The sequence below is a fragment of the Ixodes scapularis genome, unplaced genomic scaffold (genome assembly GCF_016920785.2).
Source record: "Ixodes scapularis isolate PalLabHiFi unplaced genomic scaffold, ASM1692078v2 PGA_scaffold39__5_contigs__length_11793443, whole genome shotgun sequence".
In the NCBI taxonomy this organism is placed as follows: domain Eukaryota; kingdom Metazoa; phylum Arthropoda; class Arachnida; order Ixodida; family Ixodidae; genus Ixodes; species Ixodes scapularis.
The window spans coordinates 10,383,142-10,398,461 of NW_024609867.1; positions in this window are offsets into that span (position 1 = coordinate 10,383,142).

The following is a 15,320-nucleotide window of genomic DNA, read 5'->3' on the forward strand; positions in this document are numbered from 1 at the left end:
AATCTTATATACCTATCGCGCCCAGCAGTCGGGAGTTGTGAAATATTAAAAAAACAGGAACTTGCACAATGGCAGCTCTGCACAGCTTTATATAGTGAAGAGAGCCATAGCACGTTTAACTTAAGAAAACAATTTAGCGCAGGCCGATATTCATGGTTCACATATATATAATTACTCTTGATAATGAAGTGAAAACTGCTGAAGTTCTGGCCCACTGCAGTATTTCTATTAGTGTTAAAAAGTGGTATGGTGCTTAAAACAGCTCGTACCAAATATTTTTTTTTAAATACATGGGTTCATGAAAATTATGTGGATGTTTGCAGACAGTCATGGCGAAACCAATCTTTAATGTCAACTGTTCCACTTATTTTGAGTTAGTTGAGCCTGTAAACATTGTGGGTCGCAAATTAAATTTTTATGGTATGCAATCGGCACAATCATCCGTAATGTCTACCTCTACCTAGAGGAACTTTGCACGTTTACTACCGCAAGATAGTTTCGCAAAACTATTTATTTTATTCAACTCCTGCACTAGCCTTGTCTCTAGAAACTTTTTTATATTCTTTAAGATGCTGAGATAAGATTCTGAAAATAGTTTTTTCTAGAACTACGCTAGATATTTCCAATTCATCAACATTCTCGCAAAGCATACGAGAGAGCCAAACCGAATAACGCGACCGACAGGTTGAAAGAGTTGGCACTGTAACAGTAATAATTACATGCGTGGGGTTCTTTATGGAGGTCGCTCTACTAATAATCGCCACCCGATCGGTATGCGCATAAGGAGTGACATAACACAACGAGAAGACAGCAAATCTCTACGCTCTACCTCTCGGTTGCCCGTTGTCGACAGCCGGCAGTCCGGGCCCGCCGGCCCTTGTTGTCGCCCGTCGATCAGAGCTCACAGTTGGAGTCCGTGTCCTGGCCTGCGGATCGCCCTTCCCACGCCAGCACTGCGTAGGCTGGCTGTCCCGGGCTATCACTGCCCGAGTCTCGCTGCGGAACCACACCGGGATCGTCGTGGCCTAGGCCAGATGGCCAGGGCTCGCCGTTTCCACCGGTCCGGACTTCGAACCTCGCTGGTGGACCACTCTGGGGTTCGCCATGGGCCAGGCCAGGCACCCCGGCTCCGACGTTCCTGCCCAGCTCCAGCCTCGCTCAGCTCGAACTTCTCCGCCGACCGCCTGTGACGTGGCCTCTGCCTCGTCTTTCACCCTCGGCTCCCACACTCTCCCCCCTCAAGGCCTGGACTTTGGGGGACTTCATGGGCCTCTGGGAGCCACTGGGCTTCATGGGCAGCCGCTGTTGCTGTGTCCGGAGTGGCCACGTTGCAGCGCTCCGAAAGCCGCGTACGTGGTGGTGGGATCCTCGGCGTCGGTCTTTCTTGGTGCCAGCATCAGCTGGCTCTTCTAGGGAAGTCGGCAGGCAATGCCTACCTGTCTGTCACTCGCTGTCCCACTCGCCACGATGCAGCAGGGGGCCTTCTCTAAGCTGGTGCGGCCGACAGCGGACGGACCTGCCCCGTTCCGCTTATAGGTCGCGGTGGACTTAGAACTGCCCGCCTGAATCGCTCGTCAGGCCGAACAACTGTCAGATTTGGGCCAGTTGGTAACAATTAAACATGATGAAAAACAGCCTCAGATAAACGGGGACGAAGAACGGGTAAAGAACATGACAGAAAAACGGCTCTAAAGAACACGACAGGACAACAGCTGTTGTCCTGTCATGTTCTTTTATCCGTTCTTCGTCCCTGTTTATCTGAGGCTGTTTTCATGATGTTTATACAATGTGCTACTCGATGTAAGCGTCAGCGTCCGTTCCATCCACGTGTATAAGAGCTCTAGGGACTGATTGGTCTTCGGAGGGGGCGGCAGCTCAGCGAGCAAGCCCGCTTAAACCGTTCACGCCTCAAAGCAGGCTGGACAGCTAGAAGCCACCGAATTATCTACCACCTCATGCCCGGCCCGGTCGTGACGCGACATAACGTATTAAATATCTTGCTGTCACTCCCACGACCGGCCAGAGTGAAGTCGCAAACGGATCCTTTAAGTCGGCTCTGTAGTTTTCTATAGGGACGACCCCCTGAAGGGAGAGCGGTTCTTCTACCCTTCGTCGATTGTTGGAATGACGCGTAGCAACTAGCCGTCTTGGCCCAGCAGTTACAAATCATAGTGCTCATTAACTCACCTGCCAGCGTTCCTGGTGTCAACGTCAATTTCCGCCAGTTTACCCGGCACCCGCTAACAATCTCGTCCGCCAGTGTTCCCGGTGTCAACTGACATTCCTGCAATCTTTCCGACACCCACTGACAAAAACACATCTGCACCCCGGGCCTCGACAAGCGCTTACTTCCTTACCGCATCACTCTAAGCCTAACTCCTAAATCTTCAATGAGCCCTGGCTGTTTCCCGTCCTCCCAGTCGTTATCCTGCCTTTCAGCGAACATGCCGTGCCTCTCGGTCTCCGAAGACGACTTTCTTACATCTTAACCGCGCTCTTCGTCTTCCCCCAATTGCATCACCTCCTGGCAACCACTATTCTGGGTTACCCAAAAAAGCGCGCCCGCAACCTCGTCCTTCGAGCCCTTTAGGTACTCGATTCCAGAAGACACCTGCTGAGCTCTGCTGTGAGACAAGTCGCCAAAATTCCAGCATATTTTGTCTCAACGGGTGTCTTTAGCGTTAGTGAACAACCCACTCAACGAATACGTTGGACTCCCTGAGGACGACTAGAAGCCAAGACATACCGAACGGGCCCCACGTTGGATGCGCCATTTTAATGTGGGTCTCTTTACGAAGGTCGCTTTACTAATTACCGCCGCCCGATTGGTATGCGCACCGCCCGTCACCCAGGGAGTGACATAACACAAGGAGAAGACAGCGAATGGGTTTACTGTACCTCTCGGTTGCCCGTCGTCAAGAGCCGCCAGTCCGGGCCCGCCGACCCTTGTTGTCGCCCGTCGATCGGAGCTCATAGTCGGAGTCCGTGTCCAGGCCTCCGGGTCGCCCTTCCCACGCCAGCACTGCGTAGGCTGGCTGTCCCGGGCTATCACTGCCCGAGTCTAGCTGCGGAACCACGCCGGGATCGTCGTGGCCTAGGCCAGATGGCCAGGGATCGCCGTTTCCACCGGTCCGGACTTCGAACCTCGCTGGTGGACCACTCCGGGGTTCGCCATGGGCCAGGCCAAGCACCACGGCTCCGACGTTTCTGTCCAGCTCCAGCCTCGCTCAGCTCCCACCTCTCCGCCGACCGCCTGTCACGTGTGCTCTGCCTCGTCTGTCACCCTCGGCTCCAACACATGTCACTTTCTTGTGTAATGCTCATTGTCGCAGATCAAACTGCTTTTTCCGTTTACACTAATTTTCGGTAAACTCATTCACAGAACTCCCACCCGAGATCGTAGCGTTTGGTTCTCCGAAATAATTTGCATGAATATAGATTCAACAGGTTTCTTTGAGTGTGCGTCTAAAACATCTTGACATCGAGTATGCTAACTGTATTCATGACCATATCCATATTTTTTTCCACATTCTACCTAATAATCTTTATTTTTATGTTTGAGTTTTCGACAGTACTTTTTTCAGTAATTGTGCTTGTTGAGCCGTACTCAAGCTCATACATCTTGTCTTTTGCTATCACATCAAAATATAAAACTGTTGATGCCGAGTGAGAATTCAAGGTACTGAATCTGTCGTGCGAGTTGAGTAAGAAGCAATAAAAAGCTTAACAAAGCAAATTTTGTCAAAGGGGGCTGTCAGAATAGGACATGCCATGGTAAAAAAGAATTCAAACTCTCGTTAGATGTGCAAGGATGACAGTGCTGTGCCGTTTTTGACGTGTCACAAAAAAACCTCAGTGCCATACACTTTGCCTTATGGATGTTAAAACTGTAAAATTCAAAGCATAAAAGTTTTATTCAAGAACGTTCCTCACTACAAATGTATTTAGAGATCTGAGCCACCGGCGCATACATGACTATGAGGCAAATTCATTTTCATGTGCATTGTAGTTTATGAGGTGCAGTCTGTATTGATTTATTGCATTCTCACTGAAACTGGGAGGGGTTCTCTGGGTATGAAGAAAGAGATAAACTTTTTTTTTTAAATAAAAATATTTGAGAACGGACAAAAGCAATGATTTTAGAACGTCATCTTAGATTATCTTCTGTTTGTCTTATCCCTAATTTTCACTTTATTTCATGTGAGGCATTTAGTTTTTTTAGTGCAGCTCTTAGACACCCGTTTCCGCGTTTCGCGGCGTCCCTGTCGGCGTAGCCAACCACAAAACTTGACAGGAAATTGAATTATTGTTGAATTCATGTTACGTTAATTTTTCCGCTAAGTCTAGTTGAGAAACTGAATTTGTTTATGGGTGACGTGACACGGTCATGCGACGTCATTTTGTCTGCTGTTGAGGTCACGTGACATCAGTTTTCGCGCTAAATTTAGTGGAGAAACTTAACCCGCTAAATTTAGTGGTAAATTTTGCCGCTAAATTTAGGGAAATTTCCCGCTAAATGGGAGGAAGCAGAAGAGGGGAGGGGGAGTAGGGGCATACCCTCCCATCTTCCTCCTCAAGATATGCGGTCTGATTTCGGATTCTAGAGATTGTGAACGTCTCATATTTCATCTCTTGTTTATTCACCTTATATATCGCAGGTGCGCTCGCAGCACAAATCTGGGTTGTGCTGATCCTCTACGCTAGGGTCCGGACCTCCTGAGTGGCAAGAGTGGGAGTTTGGTCTGACAGCTCAAGGGATGCCTTTGTTCAGTGTTAAATTTATAATTATCATCTCTTGAGCAAAGATAAGCTTTGCCGCATGAAATTTTTCTCAAAATAAATACCTGCAACCAAATTTACCACGTCACTATATTTTGCCTCTGCTATTAGTGCTCCTGGAGGGCCTCGGACAAGAACTTATTGGTGTGCAAACATCATGCTTGTTTGAAACCACTCGCTGATGTAGAGACTCGCGGACATCCAGCGTTCCAATGGAACGCTGGATGTCCGAAAGTCTTTCTTGAACGATGCGAGCGGGGAAGGAACCATAAATCGTATCGTATTAGAAGACATCCTACAGGGTGTTTTTTGTATGCTATACAAGTTTCTTTGAAAAAAAGCCGGAAAAGCTACATTTCCGCGGTCCGTGCACGTGACTTGAAAGACCAGGGGGCATTGTATAAAGGGCTAATTCTACTGATGAGTCGGCTTATTAAAGAGAAGTGCCAGACTTCTTTCAGAAAACTAAATGGATGTTGATTCTAGCGTAGTTTTATCCCGTGAATCGGAATATCATGTTTGTTTTCCACAGATATAACTAAACGTGAGAAAACACCAAAAACATCCGACCAGTAGTGACATCGTAAGAGGATCTTCCGGCCGCCAAGCGTTTTTTCACTTAAGCGCCGCGCGTCCAATTGCAAGCTTTCTATGTGTATTGTCCCGCACTGTCACCAGTCGTGACGTATTTTTCTGCCCTTTCTAAAAATAGCATGTGCGTGCATATCGTTAATAGGCGCTGAAGATGCGCGAGCAAAGAATTAGAGAGCTCCTTTTGCGACGTCACTATCCGGGGAAGTGCCTTCAACGGTACTTCAAAAAGGATTCTATGCAGCCTCGATTAACCAAATTAAAAGAAAAATTTTTTTGATATTTGAGATTTTGGAGGTCAAAAGGTAGATTTAAATGTGTTTCCTCGAATACAAAACCGCTTCAGCTTTCCTTTGAGTGTAATATGTTTCTTAAAATTTTTGTTTGTGAATATAGACCAAAGGTTTGAATTAAAACTTGCTAAGCATCATCAAAACACACTAAATCAACTCTTTTTGTGAAGATATACGGCAAGAGCAGCATTTTACGGCGTTCTAAGATAAAACGCTCAATTTGGACGGGTTTCCAGACTTCGGTTTCTTACCACAGCCCATCTTTGCGCCCGCTATCCTGCTGCCCGGTGGCCGCAGTGCGAAGCCGCCCTCACGCCTCCCTCGTAGGGTGGAGGGAAGCAGGGCGCACATGCGTTGCTCGTCTAAGCCCCTGGGGAACAGGACCGTGGGCGCAGAGATGCGCTCCGATAGAAAACCGAAACCTAGAAAGTCATCCGAACAAAGTGTTTTTACAGAACGCGTAAAATGCTACCCCTGCATTATATCCTTCAAATAAGGGTTGATTTTTGGGTTTCAAATTACTCAGTTAGTTAAGTTTCTAATTGAAACCATATGTTCATTTTCACTAATTAAAAAGTTAGTTAACGAATTGAATTTAATTGTCCGACTGATCGTTACGATTAGGCCCCTATACTACGTACGCCTGGCCGTATGACTCATCTGCGCAAACCGCATAAGTGTAGCTCTCAGGACCTCTTTAAACAAATATGTAAAGCTTAAAAAATCGCCCTGTATAACAATAAAAAGGCAATACCAGCATGGTGGAGCCGTACGGCTCCACCATATTGGTATTCCCTTTTCGATGGTATAGGAATTCCAATATTACGTTATTCATGTATGGTTCCGTCCGCCTCCATGGTACCGCATAATCCACCACACTGGTATAGGATGTCCTATAATACGACACGCTTGTACGGTTCCGTCCGCCTGTATCGGTCCGCCTTAATCCACTATACTGGAGCCGCCTTTTCGTGGCGTAGAATCTCCCATATTACGGTTACGCTTGTATGACACTTTTTCGATCATATTTCCATCATCGAGGTTTTCCGACAGGCTAAGCTTGAATATTCTGCATCTATCTGGGAGATCTCAAATCGCTTATTTTTGAATTGCAATCTTTCTAACATCGTGCTTCCCGCTTTATTCTTTCTAATTACCATCGTACCGCTAGCGTATCCGCAATAAAAACCAGCTTATCCTTGCCAAATCTTTCTTTGCGGAGAAAAGTTACAAGCTTGTGCTTGTTCTACAATATATATCATCAGGTATTTTCAGTGCACCTCCTGTCTAAATCTTGTACTTGTCCTTGTCCTTTGCTCTGTAGTATGTATTATATCATCATAATTCATGTCCCAAACAAAGGCTACTAAAAGAGCCCCATTATCTATCACCACAGAACCAACATAAAATCAAAGTTTGTTTTCCATCCTGCAGGACTAACGCATATTATCATTCCTTCGTTCCCAACACCTCTTTATATTGGAATCACCTTTCCATGGATGTTACCAAAATTGTGAACAGGAAGAGTTTTAGAAACGTTTTGACTAACATGTATTGCTTCACACAGACACAGTTCTCCTGCAGTTTTGCTGATGTGTGTTTGTTTTGCGTTTTTCTTTTAACCAAGTCCCCTCTGTGATACTGCTGGCCCGGAGCGTAAAATAAACATATAAATAAATTAATTAATAAATAAAACGGCATCTTATTCTTTATTTATTATGCATTAACGGTATTATTCTTTTACTTATTATATTATTTTCAAAGAAACTGCCATAAAATGCCCACGTTCTTATCACATTCTGCTACTTCAGGGATTAAAACTTTCAAACAAGCCAAAGACCCCTCGCGGGATATACAGGGTATTTCCCAAAATGTGAACAAATTCGATATTGCGAAAACTACGGGTCGCAAAAAAAAAAAAAGGCTTGTGTCGTTTTGGTTCTCAGCCAGGGGCCTATTTAGGAAAATAATTATTAAAGTCCGGAATAATTAGATTGTTTATTATTTTTGCGTAATTAACTTTTTATTATTGTGCTTAAGGGCATGTTTTCAATTAGTAAACTGCTCAGCATCATCGAAAAACCCTAAATCAAAAAATTGCATAACGATAGAAGGCACACGCAGCATTTTATGGCTTTCTAAAAAACTGCACAAATTCGACGGGATTTTAAGTTTCAGTTTCCAATCGGAGCGCATCTCGGCCCCGACGGCACCGCGCCCCGTAGAGAAATAGTGCGATCAACCTCTGCTGCGCTGTCCTCGCGCAACGTGGCAGAGGCTGGTTGGACTATTTCTCCACGGGGCGCGGTGCCGTCGGGTCTGAGATGCGCTCCGATTGCAAACCGGAACTTAAAAACTCGTCGAATTTGTACGGTTTTTCTGAAAGCCGTAAAATGCTTCGCCTGCCTTCTATCCTTCTGCAATTTGCTGATAGAGCGTTTTTCAATGATGCTGAGCAATTTTCTAATTGAAACCATGCTTTTAAACACAACATTAAGAAAGTTGGTTACGCAAAAATAATATACATTCTAATTATTACGGACTTTAACAATTTTCCTAAATAGGCCCCTCGCCCAGGATCAAAGCGACACAAGTCTTTTTTTGTTGCGATGCGTATATTTTTGCAGTATCAAATTCGTCCACGTTTTCTGGAAACCCTGTAGATATATACAGGGTGTTTCAGAGAACGCAGGCCAAATCGCTCTTGCGAAAAAATACTCATCCCAACGAAAAAAGGCTTGTGGCGCTTTGGTCCTGGGCCAGGGCCCCATTTAGAAAAATTATTAATGTCCGGAATAATTAAGGTGTTAATGCTTTTTGTGTAATTACCTTTTTTAATATTGTGTTTAAGGGCATGGTTTAAATTAGAATATTGCTCAGCATCATCGAAAAACACTAAATTAACAAATTGCATAATGATAGAAGGCACGCGCAGAATTTTACGGCTTTCTGAAAAACCGCACAAATTCGACCGGTTTTTAAGTTTAAGTTTGCAATCGGAGCACATTTCGGCCCCCATGGCATCGTGCCCCGTGCAGAGATAGTGCAACAAGCCTCTGCTGCGTCGCGCGATAGCGCAGCAGCAGAGGCTGCTGCGCGATAGGCAGTGCACATGCGCGGCGAGGTTGGCGAGCTTGGTCGGCGGGCCGGCGAGCCGGTCGGGCCACGGTCGGGTTGTCGAGTTGAACCTGTTCGGTGCGTCGGTTGTTTACGTGGGATTGTGACGGCTCGAACGCTTCTACCTCGCGTAGATCAGGGATACAAAGCCGGGACTGTGGAACATGTTGAATTGTAAGCGCTGACAGCTGTGATCGTGAGAGGAAGAACAAGAAAAAGAACGACAGAAAAGCGGAGGCAGACGCAAGGTTAGGCCTGTTCATGCTGCAGCCAATGATTGTTTAGCTTTTTACACTGCATTCCGCCGGCGTTTTTCCGTGCAGTAAAGCAAGAAGAGGTTAGGCAACGACCGTGCAAGTGATTGTTTGTTACCTTTGTGTATATTAAGGTCGTACCAGGGTTATTCCATGTCAAACGTCCCAGACGTTGCGCTTGACCCCTTCCGAATTCTAAAAAAAACATTCATGGCCTTTAGCCGCAGTGTCCGTAGCCATGCCCATAAATATCTTTGTCGAAATAAGTTTTTTGATGACGTGAGCGCGGTTTGAACTTTTAAAAACAACTTGAAACTGGGCATCACTCAATATTTGGTGAAAAATCAGATATTTTGTGAAACACCTAAGAATATTTTTCTTAGATTTGCGCGGCTTTTGACTTACAGTGTGGTGGGGCTTGTGAAGTATTGTTTAATTCAAATATTTTTTTAAAAACAAAAAAAAAACTTGAATTTTTGTTATTTTTGTTATTTTATTCAAAAAATGTAACTTCTTGCGGGACTTAATATAACCTTTCACCGGCTTCTCTGTAGGTATATAATCTATAAAAAAATGTTTAAAACCGCCCAATGAAATGTCTTGCAGTAAGCAAAAAAATCCTGAAGTTGTCAAAAAGTGCGTTTTGACGCATAAACAGTCATTTATTTTACCCTGAGGTGGTCCAAGTAAAAATGAAAAATATGGTGAGTTTGGAAGAACAATCGATAATCTTTTGATTCTGAAATTCGTATCAAAGTAATTTTTGTTTAAAGCGAGAAAACAATTTTTGAATTTGAACTCTCGCACCACAACCCACGTTGCTTCGTAACGCCTCTTCGCCGCGCAGCACGCCACCTGCGACAATAGCTGACACGATTAGGTCCAAAGAAAGAACGGAGTTTTCTGTGACTTCCCTTGTCCGTCTTTCCGGCTGCAAGGGAAGAAATGGCGGGTATCGTGTAATAATCGAAGGTGCCGCCAGCGCGTAGCAATAGCAGGCCCATTGTGCCCTTTGTACTCGAGGGCGGCTCAAAACGCGATGCGTAAACGACGGCGACTTCTCCATGCCATGCCAAAGGTCCCACGGCCACCTCCGATTCCTAAAATAAAATTGATGGCCCTTCACCGTAACGTTTGCGGTGCCTATCTAATTTTTTTTCTTTTTTTTGCGAAAAACAAGTTTCGTGGGGTGATGGAGGTTTGAACTAGTAAAAGGAGGGTGGAACTACGAGTCATTCAATAATTCATGAAAGGTAAGATTTGTTTACGGAACATTGTAATATTTTTGCCCAAAAACCTTACGTTATTTGGATTTCTGTGTAATAAGGATCATGGTCATGGAATTTGATATGCTCGAAGCAGTTTTAGAAAAATAAGGAATTTATGAGCATTTTAGCATTGTTATAGTTTTGTTACAAACTATGGTTTTGCTGCATGCGACTGTGAATACTCTAATTGGCAGCCCTGTAGGTATTCTGTATACAAAAAAAGTTTCAGGCCATAAAACTGAATATCTTGCAAAAAAAAAAAACTAAATTAGTGCAAAAGTGCATTTTGCCGTTTAAAGAGCCGTCCATTCTGCCTTGAGGTGGCCCAAAGAAAAATACGTAACATGGTTGACTTCTACAAATGACTTTATTTTCTTTTGTTCTTGAGAGCTTAATTAAAGTAATCTTGTTCTAAGAGAAAAAAAAATTGCACTTCAGAAGGTTTCGCGCCGCAACCTGGCGTCGTTCCTTGCGCCTGTTTTCTGCACAGCACGTCACCGTCAAGCCCGGCACAGCGTGCGACGGTGTCACGGTGTGCACACGATATTAGAAAGCATGACCTCGAGTTGTCGGGTACATCTCGGTGGGAAGAGGTTTTTTTTACTCTTCTTGCTTTATGGCTTGTCTTATTTTGACCGTTATGCGCGGCTGTGTCCTCCCGTGGACTTCCACTCTCTTGATATCAGCAAATGCTTAGCACTGCCAGGTAAGAGCATCCACTTGTAAGCTAGGTGTTTCTTACGCACACATTGCAATCACTCTCTATTCTCGACGTCAGGAAATGTGTAGACAACAACACAAAAGCCCCGTAAATGGGCAATCTGATACGACAAGGCGATGCGGTGTTAACGAACGCGCAGTTGGAAGCTCATGCCTCGTTTGTTCTTAAATCGGCTTTGAAACGGCAAATTCTTGCGTCCCTGAATAGTTCCGCTTTTCACAGCAGTATGCGTGACAGCTAGATTTCGCGGCGATATTATCGCGTTTTCTTTTTAGGAGAAGTCCACGTCAACTGATGCCGCCCGTATTAGGCATCGCGTTTCGAGCCGCCTTCGGGTACAAAGGGCACAACGGGACTGCTGTGGCTACGCACTGGCGGCACCTCCGATTATCAACACGATACCCGCCGTTTCTTCCCTTGCAGCTGAAAAGAGGGACAAGAGGAAGCGGCAGAAAACTCCGTTTTTTCCTCGGACCTAATCGTGTCAGCTGTCGTCGCAGGTGGCGTGCTGTGCGGCGAAGAGGCGTTCAGAAGTGGAGCCGGATTGGGGTGCGAGAGTTCAACTTTAAAAAATTGTTTTCTCGCTTTAAACAAAAATAGCTTTGAATACACTTTCAGAAGCAAACGATTATTGATTGTTGTTCCAAACCCATCATATATTGTATTTTTACTTGGACCACCTCAGGGTGAAATAAACGCCTGTTTATGCTTAAAAACGCACATTTTTACAAATTCTGAATTTTTGTTTACTGCGAGATATTTAATTGAGCGGTTCTAAACATTCTTTATAGATTATATACCTGCAGGGCACCCCGTAAAAAGTTATATTACGTCCCGGGAGAAGTTAGATATTTTTAATAAAATAAAAAAATGCTAAAATTCTAAAAAAAAATTAGTTTTTTTTTAATATTGAAATTAAACTAAACTTGACAATCCCAACCAAATTGTAATTCGAAAGCCGTTCAAGTTAAAGAAAGAAAATATTGTTAGGTGTTGCATTAAAAATCTGATTTTCACCAATGATTGAGTGATGCCTAGTTTCACGCTGTTTTTAAACGTTTAAACCACGCTCACGTAATCAAAAAACGTTTTTTCGCCAGAAATATTTCAGGGCATGGCCACGGACATTGCGGCAAAAAACCATGAATTTTTTTTTTTTTTTTTTTAGAAATCGGAAGGGGTCGAGCGCAACGTCTGGAACGTTTGAAATGGAATGACACACGAGAAATCTGAACTCCACCGCTGGCCATCGCTGTCCATGCCCTGCCGCTTCGAGACGGCGGGAAGGTATGTGACATTGCCGAACGCGGACGTCTTCGTTATTTGTGACATGGCCGCCATAGAACGTATAATTTCGCCCGGCCTGTGTCTCGTATTATTTGCGCAGCTTAGCAGTGACAGTTGTCACTGGCCGTCGGAAAGATCAGTCGGCTGAGGTTTTGGTGGGCTTGTCAAGTTCGAGCAGCGGCCATTTTGAACGGTGATGGGGGAAGTGGTGGGGAGGGGTGTGGGGGAGGTCGCTCCAAAAATGCGAGTTTATCTTCCCCTCGTCGATTCGGAGCGGGTCCCACGGAGCGGAACTTGGCTCCGCACGAGAGCCCGTTTACTAATTCACTTTCGTCAGAGTGTTTTGATTTCTTGAACATGTGTTGCAATTTTAACTTGTCGCAGCTAGTTACAGAACCCACAAGAATTGTTGCCGCGCCAGCAACTGTTCTTGAACTTGTTCTAACCTCCACACCTAACCTTGTAACCTTAATATTTCACTTACCAGGACTAAGTGATCACTGCTCGTTACTTCTTCATAAGCATACCAAAGTCTAATAGTTAAAAAAAAAAATAAAACTTATTCGAGACTACCAAAAAGCTAATTCGGACGCTATAAACGATGCCCTGAATCAGCTCGTAGATCACTATTTTGTTAACTGCTCAGAGCGCTTCGTTGAGCAAAACTGGAATATCTATAAGGGTCAGGTCGCCGTCCTCACCGACAAGTACATTCCACTGCGATCTGTGCGGTCTCACTCTCAATTACCATGGCATAACCTATCACTCAGAAGGCTTTCGAACAAGAAAAAGAGATTGGTTCGTGACGCTAAATCTTCCAGTACCTGTAAGCGGTAGTAGTCTTACCACAACGCCAATGTAGCTTACAAAAGTGGTATTCACTGTGCGAAATACGAGTATTTTAATGTTAAGCTACCACCTATGTTAGCCACGAACCTAAAATAATTTTGGAATGTTTTAGTAAAAAAAAAAAATTGGTGTTTTCACTCAAGGCCGCGAACGGAGATATCATTTCAAGCGATGAATGTGCTGGCGTTTTGAAGTATGTTTTTATTAAGTCCTTTCAAACTGTTACTACTTGTAGATTTCACGCGAGTGATCTTTTGCCTATCGGGCCCGTTCTTTTCGATCCGATTGGTATTGGTAAAATAATCAATAGCTTATAACTTTCTTCCCCTGCTGGCACTGACAGCATTTACTCAAAGTTCCTAAAACACACACGAATGTATTGCTCTTTGATATTATCGTCAATTTTTTGCCAGTCGCTATTAATTGGAGAGTTACCTGCTGATTTGAAGATAGGGAAGGTAGGTGCCACTGCACAAAGGAGGTGACACATATTGCCCGGGTAACTATCGAACAATTTCGCTTACTAGCGTCCCATGCAAGATACTAGAACATATCATCTACTCACAACTAGTTCAATTTTTAGAATCTAACCTTTTCTTCAGCACCGCTCAGCATAGCTTTCGTAAATCCTTCTCTTGCGAAGTGCAACTTTTGTCATTCACCCATGATTTGCACCTAGCGCTCGACCGAGGGTCCCAGGTAGACTGCTTTTTTTTTAACTTTTCCAAAGCATTTAATAAAGTTTCACACAAGCTGCTGCTATTAAAACTTAAGTCTTAACATCGACGCAAATGTTCTGTTCTTGATAACTTGCTTACTCACTAATCGTTCCCAGTTTTTTACCGCTAACCATGATACATCACCACTCACCTCCGTCAATTCTGGAGTACCACAAGACTCTGTATTAGGTCCGCTATTGTTCCTTATCTATATTAACAATTTGCCAAATTTGGTATCTTCTTCTATTAGTTTATTCACTGATGATTTGTTATTTACACAGAGGTTACTAACGCCCCGGATATTCTGAATTTAGAAGCTGACATTAACCATGTTTTAAAGTGCTGTGAAGTATGGGAAATTTAATTTAACACAACTAAATGCAAGGCCATGCGAGGATCACGTAGATGCAATGTTCCTTCTTAGTTTCTCGAAAATGTTCCCTTACTTTGTGTCTCTTATAAATACATAGGTGCGTATATAACCTCAGACATTTCCTGGCAAATGCATGTTGAGCATGTTATTAATAAGGCTAATCGAATGCTCGGTTATCTAAAACGAACGTTTTCACTTGCCCCTTCATCCCAGGAACTAACCCTCTACAAAACGCGTGTACGCTCTAAATTACAATATGCTTCTTCTATCTGGGACCCCATTCATTCCAAACGAACGCCCTAGAATCAGTTCAGAATCGCCCTGCTCGTTTTATTCTTAAAGGGGCCCTCCAACAGTATTTGAGCGTCGACTTTTTTTTGCGGTTTCTACACGCTAGTGGTACCGGGAACACAGTGGACAACGAGAGAGTTTGAAAATATTAGCGCATCATATTTTAATTTGACAACTCGGAAACACCTCCTCCGACGGTGGCGCCGCGAGGTGCCGAATGCGCGCCCTTTCACTATACGTCACATTCTTTGGGTTTCGTGATTGGCGAGAGCCGTCCCAGGAATTTTGAAGCGAAATAAAGTATATCACACGTTAATCGTCATCATTTTTCAAACCAGTCATTTTTTTCAGAGCTAATAAAGTTGCAAAGTAAAGTTCAAAAAGGGCGAAAACAACGCCTTGTCGCTCATGCGCGCCTCCCAGCGGCGTCCGCGACCTACCATCGCGAGCAGACGACAAGTGATCCGTGCACACAACGCGCATCGTATATTCACTTGTGCGCCCCCGGTCCCGGTCAACTAAAAGCAGTAAGAGGAGCCAGGGGAACCCTTATTTTCTTTTAGTGCTGTGACAGACTTTTCACTGTTCGAGTGAAGTGCGGCGACGGGACCCAGCTTATATCGTGCCCAAAGGGAACGCTCCCCAGTTTGTACCTCCTACTCGCCGAGGTGGCGGAGTTGCGGGAGACGAGTCTTCCGCGGCTGGTCGAAGCGGATTGAGGCAGAGACGCGGCGCTTGCGTGGAGTGTCCTCGTACGGCGCGACGCCCAGATCCGCGC